Source organism: Rutilus rutilus, assembly GCF_951802725.1.
Source record: "Rutilus rutilus genome assembly, chromosome: 18".
NCBI classification, from domain to species: domain Eukaryota; kingdom Metazoa; phylum Chordata; class Actinopteri; order Cypriniformes; family Leuciscidae; genus Rutilus; species Rutilus rutilus.
The window spans coordinates 8,490,162-8,498,676 of NC_140231.1; positions in this window are offsets into that span (position 1 = coordinate 8,490,162).

An 8,515-nucleotide genomic window follows, 5' to 3' on the forward strand; every position below is an offset into this window, starting at 1 on the left:
CTACTCCACACATGACTCCTGTGTGTTTTAGTCTTTCAGCATTTAGTTGTCAGTACCTTTGTCTTACACTCCAAACACCAGGATTGAACACTAACCAGCCTAACCCAAAATCCTCAAATCCCTTTTTTTTATTTCAATAGAATAAATAAAGCTATCCCACTTGTGAAAGAATATTAGAAATAGACATTGCAATACAAATAATTGATATTGCATAAATATGCAAACGATATACTGTACATACAGAAACAGAGCACTATACAATTAACACCAGTTAATGGTAAACTTCTTTCTTGGATCTTGTTTGAATTGACAGGCTATTATAGGCTTGACATTGAATTCCCTCTAAATGTGTTATGGGCCATGAGGACTGTCTGGTTAGTAAAAAAAAAATCAAAATATGATTTCATCCAGTAAAAGTTAACTTTACATGGTAATTTGTTTATTTTAACAACAACAAAGGGAAAAGAATGCTACCGATTACAAATGGAATGTTCAATATTTTTTTCTTTTTTTTTTGCCTACCTATGAATTAAGAGGCATTGTTAACTCTTACATTCTAATTACATGTACAATCAAGGCATCAGATGAAAGCTTATCTTCCACTCTTTCTAAAGGTGTGCTCAGTTTGTTTCTAGCATAAAGTATCAGGAAGATATGGCTCACGATTCATGAATATAATTAAACCGTTTTAGCATGTTTGGGTGATTCTGGGAGTTAAAGCCGAATTTGAGGTAACATTGTTTTGACCCTAATTACAAGTTTCCAGCAGCTTGTTGACCGGGTTGGCCACCCAGGTTGTGATCCTCAGACATCATAGATTTCATTTTTATATGACAACCTTTTACAGCAGCCCATGTCTGCTAAACCCCCTTTGCCCCCTGGGTATAGGGTAACATTTTTAAGTTATAGATATCACCATAAAACCTTTCCAGTTTTTCACTTACATAGAGACAGACATTTTTTGTATTACAAGTTTTCTGAAATGTCATGTTTACATATGCAAATGAGGCATACCAGTATATATATATATATATAATTCGAGGGGCAGGCATACCAGTACGCGGTTCTCCCTTTCGGGCTAGCCCTGTCTCCTCTCGTCTTCACGAAGGTTGTCGAGGCAGCCCTTGTTCCTCTCGACGACTGGCTGATCCTAGCTCACTCTCGAGACAAGGTTTGCGAACACAGGGACCTAGTGCTCCGGCACCTAGCTTGTCTGGGCCTTCGGGTCAACTGGGAGAAGAGCAAACTCTGCTCTGTGCAGAGGATCTCTTTTCTCGGTATGGAAATCGACTCGCTCCGAGTCCCAGTGACTTCGACCTGCCATCAGACCTTCACCCCGTGGACGAACCTCAGTTTTCTATGGGCTGGAGTGCCCATAGAACGAGTTTCCTGGCATGTTGTTATATCAACAGATGCCTCCACAATGGGCTGGGGCGCCATGTGCAATGGACATGCTGCCGCAGGCTCCTGGACAAGACCCCAGCGCCTTTGGCATGTCAATTGCCTCGAGTTGCAGGCTGTACGTCTCGCCCTGCACCGCTTCTGTGCGTTGCTCAGGGGTCAGCACGTATTAGTCCAATCAGACAATACCGCCACAGTAGCGTACATCAACCAACAAGGTGGTCTGCGCTCCCGTCGTATGTCGTAACTCGCCCGCCACCTCCTCATATGGAGTCAGAAGCATCTGAGGTCGCTTTGAGCCATTTATATCCTGGGAGACCTGAACCGTGCAGCCGATCTGTCTCGGTTTCGGCCTCTCGCTGGAGAATGGAGACTCCATCCCCAGTCGGTTCAGCTGATTTGGGATCAGTTCGGGGACGCACAGGTAGATCTGTTTGCCTCCCACGACTCGTCCCACTGCGACCTGTTTTATTCTCTGACCGAGGGCACGCTCGGCACGGATGCACTGGCGCACAGCTGGCCGCGGGGCCTCTGCAAGTATGCGTTTCCCCCAGTGAGCCTTCTTGCGCAGACTTTGCGCAAGATCAGGGAGGACGAGGAGCAGGTAATTTTGGTTGCCCCGTATTGGCACAACCGCACCTGGTTCCAAGAACTAGTACTCCTTGCGACAGCACCTCCCTGGCGAATTCCTCTGATAAAGAACCTGCTTTCTCAGGGACGGGGCAACCTATGGCACCCTCGTCCCGATCTTTGAAATCTCCATGTGTGGTTCCTGGACGGGACGAGGCAGGTTTGAGTACCCTACCACCAGCGGTGGTGGCTACCATCACTTCCGCTAGAGCATCGTCCACGAGACATGCCTATGCGTTGAAGTGGAACCTCTTCGTCAACTGGTGTTCTTCTAAACTTCAAGAACCCACGAAAGGCCCGATCAGTGTCGTGCTTTCCTTCCTGCAAGAAGGGTTGGAGCGAAGGCTGTCTCCCTCCACCCTGAAAGTGTATGGTGCCGCCATTGCCACACATCATGATGCAGTTGATGGTAAGTCCATTGGAAAGCACGACCTGATCATCAGTTTCCTGAGAGGAGCGAGGAGACTGAATCCTCCTCGCCCTCCTCTCGTTCCCTCTTGGGACCTCTCAGTGGTTTTAACTGCTCTGCAGAGTGCTCCCTGTGAGCCTCTGCAATCAGTGGAGCTTAAGTTCCTGTCAATGAAGACAGTGCTCCTGGTTGCATTGGCCTCCATCAAGAGGGTAGGGGACCTGCAGGCATTTTCGGTTGACGAAGCGTGCCTGGAATTTGGACCGGCTAACTCTTACGTGATCCTGAGACCCTGGCCTGGATATGTGCCCAAGGTTCCCACCACACCCTTTCGAGACCAGGTGGTGAACCTGCAAACGCTGCCCTCGGAGGAGGCAGACCCAGCCTTGGCACTGCTCTGTCCAGTATGCACCCTCCATGCTTACGTAGACAGAACGCAGTGTTTCAGGACTTCAGACCAGCTCTTTGTCTGTCATGGTGGGAAGCTGAAGGGAAAGGCTCTCTCCAAGCAAAGGTTGTCTCACTGGATAGTGGACGCCATTGCTTTGGCTTACCAGCAGCAAGGTCAACCATGCCCCCTTGGTGTGACGGCCCACTCTACCCGGAGTGTGGCATCCTCTTGGGCTCTAGCGCATGGCGCCTCGCTAACAGACATCTGTAGAGCTGCAGGCTGGGCGACACCTAACACGGCCTCTGGGCGACCCCCACGTGTGTAGTCCACTGTAAGCATCTCTGAGCATGTGTCTTTCCCTCGGCAAGCCACCTTGCCACCCCTGGGTTTGAAATATTCCACCTGCGGCTGGACACCCCAGCGATTCTCAATATGCAGCCCCCTGGGGTCATGTGTATTCCAAGTTCCCCCCTTCGGGCTGGGCATAATTGCATATTTCCACTGATATATGCTTCCCAGTGTACCTTGGTACCTTGGCATAATTCCAGCAGCCATTAAAAACTGTCCCTTTCATGTTAATGTTGTTTTTTCATTGTTTACATGTTTAAATATTCTGAGAATGCATAGTTTAGTTATAATGTTTAATGTTTAAACTGCAATAAATGCATTAAAACGTTTTTTTTTTTTTTTTTGGCAGCCATTTTGTTTTTATTGTTTATGCCAAAACAATTATGTTTACAACTTGTTATACGGCAGAAATGGATTCAGCACCTAAAAATCATATAGAAACAGGGGGCGCTAGCGAGCAATGGAAGGCTAAGACGCACCTCCAGATAGCTCGTCAAAAATCCGTCAAAAAACTGAGCAAAAACGCAAAATCATCGATTGTTACCCACTTTGTGAAGAACATAAACGTCGCGGTAATCACCGGAACCAAGTATTCTGCTCGGTTTCGACAATGGTTAAACCGAAAGTCAAGAAAAGCGAGGCACCTGAGACAGGCCCAGAGACCTCGAGCGCGCCTTGCTCGGAGGCCCCGGAGGCTGATGACAGCACTGTGGATGAACCCTCTAATAAGACGGTGCTCGCGGCCATCGCTGCTTTAAGTGCAGATGTAAACCGGATCAGATCAGAGGTTTGTGCCACCATAGAAAACCGCATCACAGAAGTTTCTGCTACTATCAGGGGCGAGATTTCATCACTTAATGAAAACGTCCAGAAATCTATCTCTGAGCTGAGAGGCATATCAGCAGTACACGAGACCGCTTTAAAAGAGCTGGAAGAAAGCGCTTCATCCCATTCTGACATCCTCTCCACACTGCAATCTACAGTGGATCATCTGACAACTAAAGTTAAACATCTGGATGAAAAATGTGAGGACCTCGAGGCGCGCTCCAGACGGAACAATATTAGGATTATAGGAATACCGGAGGGAAAAGAGGGGCCGCGGCCCAGAGAGTTCATCTCACAACTCCTATCCGAAGCGCTGTCTCTGCCGGAGCAACCACTGATAGATCGCGCACACAGGATAAACCGCCAGAAACCGAAATCAGAGGACCCCCCACGACCCTTCATCTTAAGACTTCACTACTACCACGTCCGTGAGGAAATACTACGTAGGGCCATAGAAAAGAACAAGCTGGAATACCAAGGGCGGAAAATACACATATTTCCAGATTTCCCTCCTTCTGTGGTCAAACAGAGAGCGGCGTTCACTAAAGTTAGAGAAATGTTACGAGGAAGATCGGACGTCAGATACGGACTGATTTACCCTGCCAGGCTGATGGTGACACACGGAGGAGTGAAAATGTCGTTCACCGACCCGAAGGAAGCTCAAGATTACGCTGAGAAACACTTTGGACAGCCACAATAGATATTGACAGAGGAAGTGACACACCAGGTGGCCCAGCTATGTGGACAGAGCAGTTATACTAATATACGGGTTCAATCCATCAAAATATGGTGAGACTGTGCGTTAGGCTACACATCGTTTTATACCCTACAGTATGTTTTTGTTTTATTCAAATTATTCTGACGAGCTATTTGAGAAGCTCTAGTTACTAGGTTAACAAAGGTTAACAGTAACAGCTCAGGGAAGTAATAGTTTTTTGGTTAGACTAATTTCTTTTCTTATTTATTTTTATTTTAACACTTCCCGAAACACTTTCGTGCCATACGTTTGTTTAGTACTGGCTAGGAATGTTCTTATTCTTTGTTTACTCAGTTTGTTCTAGAGGGTTTAAAAGAGTTTATAGGATGGGGAAGGGGTGGGTGGGACTTAGCCGTCTTACTACTATAAAATCACAATTTGAAAGTGTACTAATTGGAACAGTTATTCACTCTATTTTTTTTTTTCTGATATGCCAATACAAAATGATCTGAATACAAGAGAAGGAAGGAGGGGTGTAACCTTAGCTAGCTGGAATGTGCGTGGACTTAACAATCCAATTAAAAGAGGTAAAATTTTTGCCCATCTTAAATCACTGGCACCAGATCTAATATTCTTACAGGAAACCCACTTGAAAAAAGACTCTCATATCAGGTTAAAGTGTAAATGGATTAATAATGTATACCACTCATCATTTAATTTTAAAGCAAGAGGTACAGCAATTATGATAAGGAAAGGTGTTCCCTTCATTCACAAAGATACAATATCTGATAAGGAAGGTCGATTTCTGATTGTAACTGGGGAAATATATTCTACACCTCTCACCTTGATGAACATATACGCTCCAAATATAGACAATCCATCATTCTTTCAGAAGGCAATGTCTCTTATTCCAGATTTATCCCAGACGAACTTGATTATAGCAGGGGACTTCAATTGCGTATTAGATCCGTATTTGGACAGATCTTCCACTCGCAGAGCAGAGAAGAGTAATTCAAGTGTCTTTCTTAATACATTTATCAACAATACTAATCTGTCTGACATTTGGAGAATAGCCAACCCGACAGCTAGGGATTACTCCTTTTATTCTGCAACACATAACTCTTATAGCAGGATAGATTATTTTCTCATAGATGCAAAACTAACACCTTATGCTGTAAATCCGAAATACCACAACATTTTGATCTCAGATCACAGTCCCCTTACGTGTACTCTGAATATTCAAAACATTGTGAAGCCACAGTTGAACTGGAGGCTAAACCCTCTTTTATTAACCGAAAAGGAGTTCTGTGATTATTTAAAATCTCAGATATCCCTTTACTTTGATACTAATGATAATTCAGAAACCACCCCTACTGTTCTATGGGAGGCATTCAAAGCATTTATTAGAGGCTCTATAATTTCATTTGAAGCATCTAGAAGGAAAATGAACAAAGCTAGATTACTCGAACTAGATAACCAAATTAACCTCCTGGATAAAGAGAATGCCAAAACTCCCTCCAGTGACTTGCACAAAAAGATATCTGCCTTAAAATATGAATATAACAAGATACTCTCGGCAAAGATTAGTAAGGCATTTTTATATACAAAACAAAAACATTTTGAGTTTAATGACAAGCCACATAGACTCTTAGCCCGGCAACTCAGAAAACAGGAAAATGATCGCACGATACATAAAATTAAATCTGATAAAGGTGAGATCCTGATCAAACCCAAGGACATTAATGATCGATTTCTCCAATTCTACAAAAATTTGTACACTTCCAAAAGTAATACAGACTATACAGCTATGCAAGATTTCTTAAATAAGTGCAATCTCCCCCAACTAGATGAAAATGAGGCAGCTCAGCTGAATTCTGAAATTTCTGTTGAAGAAGTTAAAAAAGCTATTACTTCACTCAAAAGTAATAAAGCTCCAGGCCCTGATGGCCTTCCAGGAGAGCTGTATAAAAAATTTAATGTAACCCTGTGCCCATACCTACATAGGGTGTTCACTCAAGCCCACACGGATGGTGTCCTTCCTCCTACTTTAACAGAAGCGGTTATTACAGTGATACATAAAAAGGGTAAGGATCCAGAAGAGGTTGGCTCTTTTCGACCTATTTCTCTATTAAACCAAGATGGGAAATTATTTTCTAAAATTTTGGCCAATAGATTGAGCCCCTTTTTAGATAAATTAGTTCATCCAGACCAAACTGGCTTTATACCAGGTAGAAATTCTTTTTTCAATCTTAGACGTTTATTTAATATCATGTATGCTACTAATAGACCACAAGAAGAGCTAGCCATCCTTTCACTCGATGCTGAGAAGGCATTCGACCAAGTCGAGTGGCCGTATCTATTTGAAATTTTAAAGAGATTTAATTTTGGAGAAAAATTCATATCAATGGTAAAGCTTCTTTACAACAACCCCTGTGCACAGATACTGACTAATCAAATATTGTCCCCCCGTTTCAGACTACATAGAGGAACTAGACAAGGGTGCCCTCTTTCCCCCTTAATTTTTGCTTTAGCAATCGAACCCCTTGCCGAGAGTATCCGCTCAGACCCTTTAATTCATGGTTATAATACACAAAAATCTATAAACAAAATTTCACTATATGCCGATGATGTTTTATTATTTATCTCTCAACCCCAAGTCACAATCTCACAATTACTCGATAAAATAAATTCATTTGGGACCTTTTCTGGTTACAGGATAAATTGGAACAAAAGCGAGCTAATGCCCATGCAGGTGCGGAATATTGCCTGGTTACAGAACCTCCCTTTTAGTGTATCTTTAGAAAAATTTACGTATTTAGGAATTCAGATTACAAAATGCCACTCTAATTTATTTAAGGAGAATTTCCCACCACTGCTGTCTAAATTACAATCAAATATACAGTTCTGGAAGACTTTGCCAATCTCATTACTTGGCAGAGTGAATGCCATCAAAATGATTTTCTTGCCCCAACTACTATATTTATTTCAGAACATTCCAGTATTTCTCCCCAAATCTTTCTTTAAAAAAATTGACTCGATTGTGCTCCCTTTCTTATGGGACTACAAAACCCACAGAATAGGCAAGAAACACCTCTGTAAATCTAAAATAGAAGGAGGCTTGGCACTCCCGAATTTTTTATCATATTACTGGGCCTCACATATCAAGATTATGGCGTACTGGCTGGATAACACTGCTACCCCACCAAACTGGCTCGAATTAGAACAAGAGGCATGCCAGCCTAACTCTATAGGTGCCATCCTTCTGGCACCTTACACTATTGAGAAGTCTTTGTACAATAGCAATGTGATGATCCACAGTACAGTGCGTATTTGGAAACAAATCAAATCACACTTTAAGTTGAAACCCATATTTTATGCATTACCTATCACTGGAAACCCTACATTTCCTCCATCCATTCTTGATAATACTTTTAATCTCTGGATGAACAGAGGCATCCATACAATAGGAGAGTTATACATTAATGGCATTTTTGCATCTTTTGCACAATTACAGAGTAAATATAATATACCGGGTAGTAGTTTCTTTAGATACTTGCAAATTAGAAACTATGTAAGAAAACATTTGCAAAATTTTGAGACCTTCTCAGGCTCTTGTCTTGATCGATGCCTCCGGCCCATGTCTTGCTCAGAAAAATCGATATCTTATATTTATGACACTTTGCAGTCTATCAGTCCAGTGATCTCCACTTCAATAAAAACAAAATGGGAGGAAGAAATGAACACTGTGATCCCAGACCCTCTATGGGAAAAGAGTTTGGAACATACACATCGATGTTCTAATAATGCTAGGCAC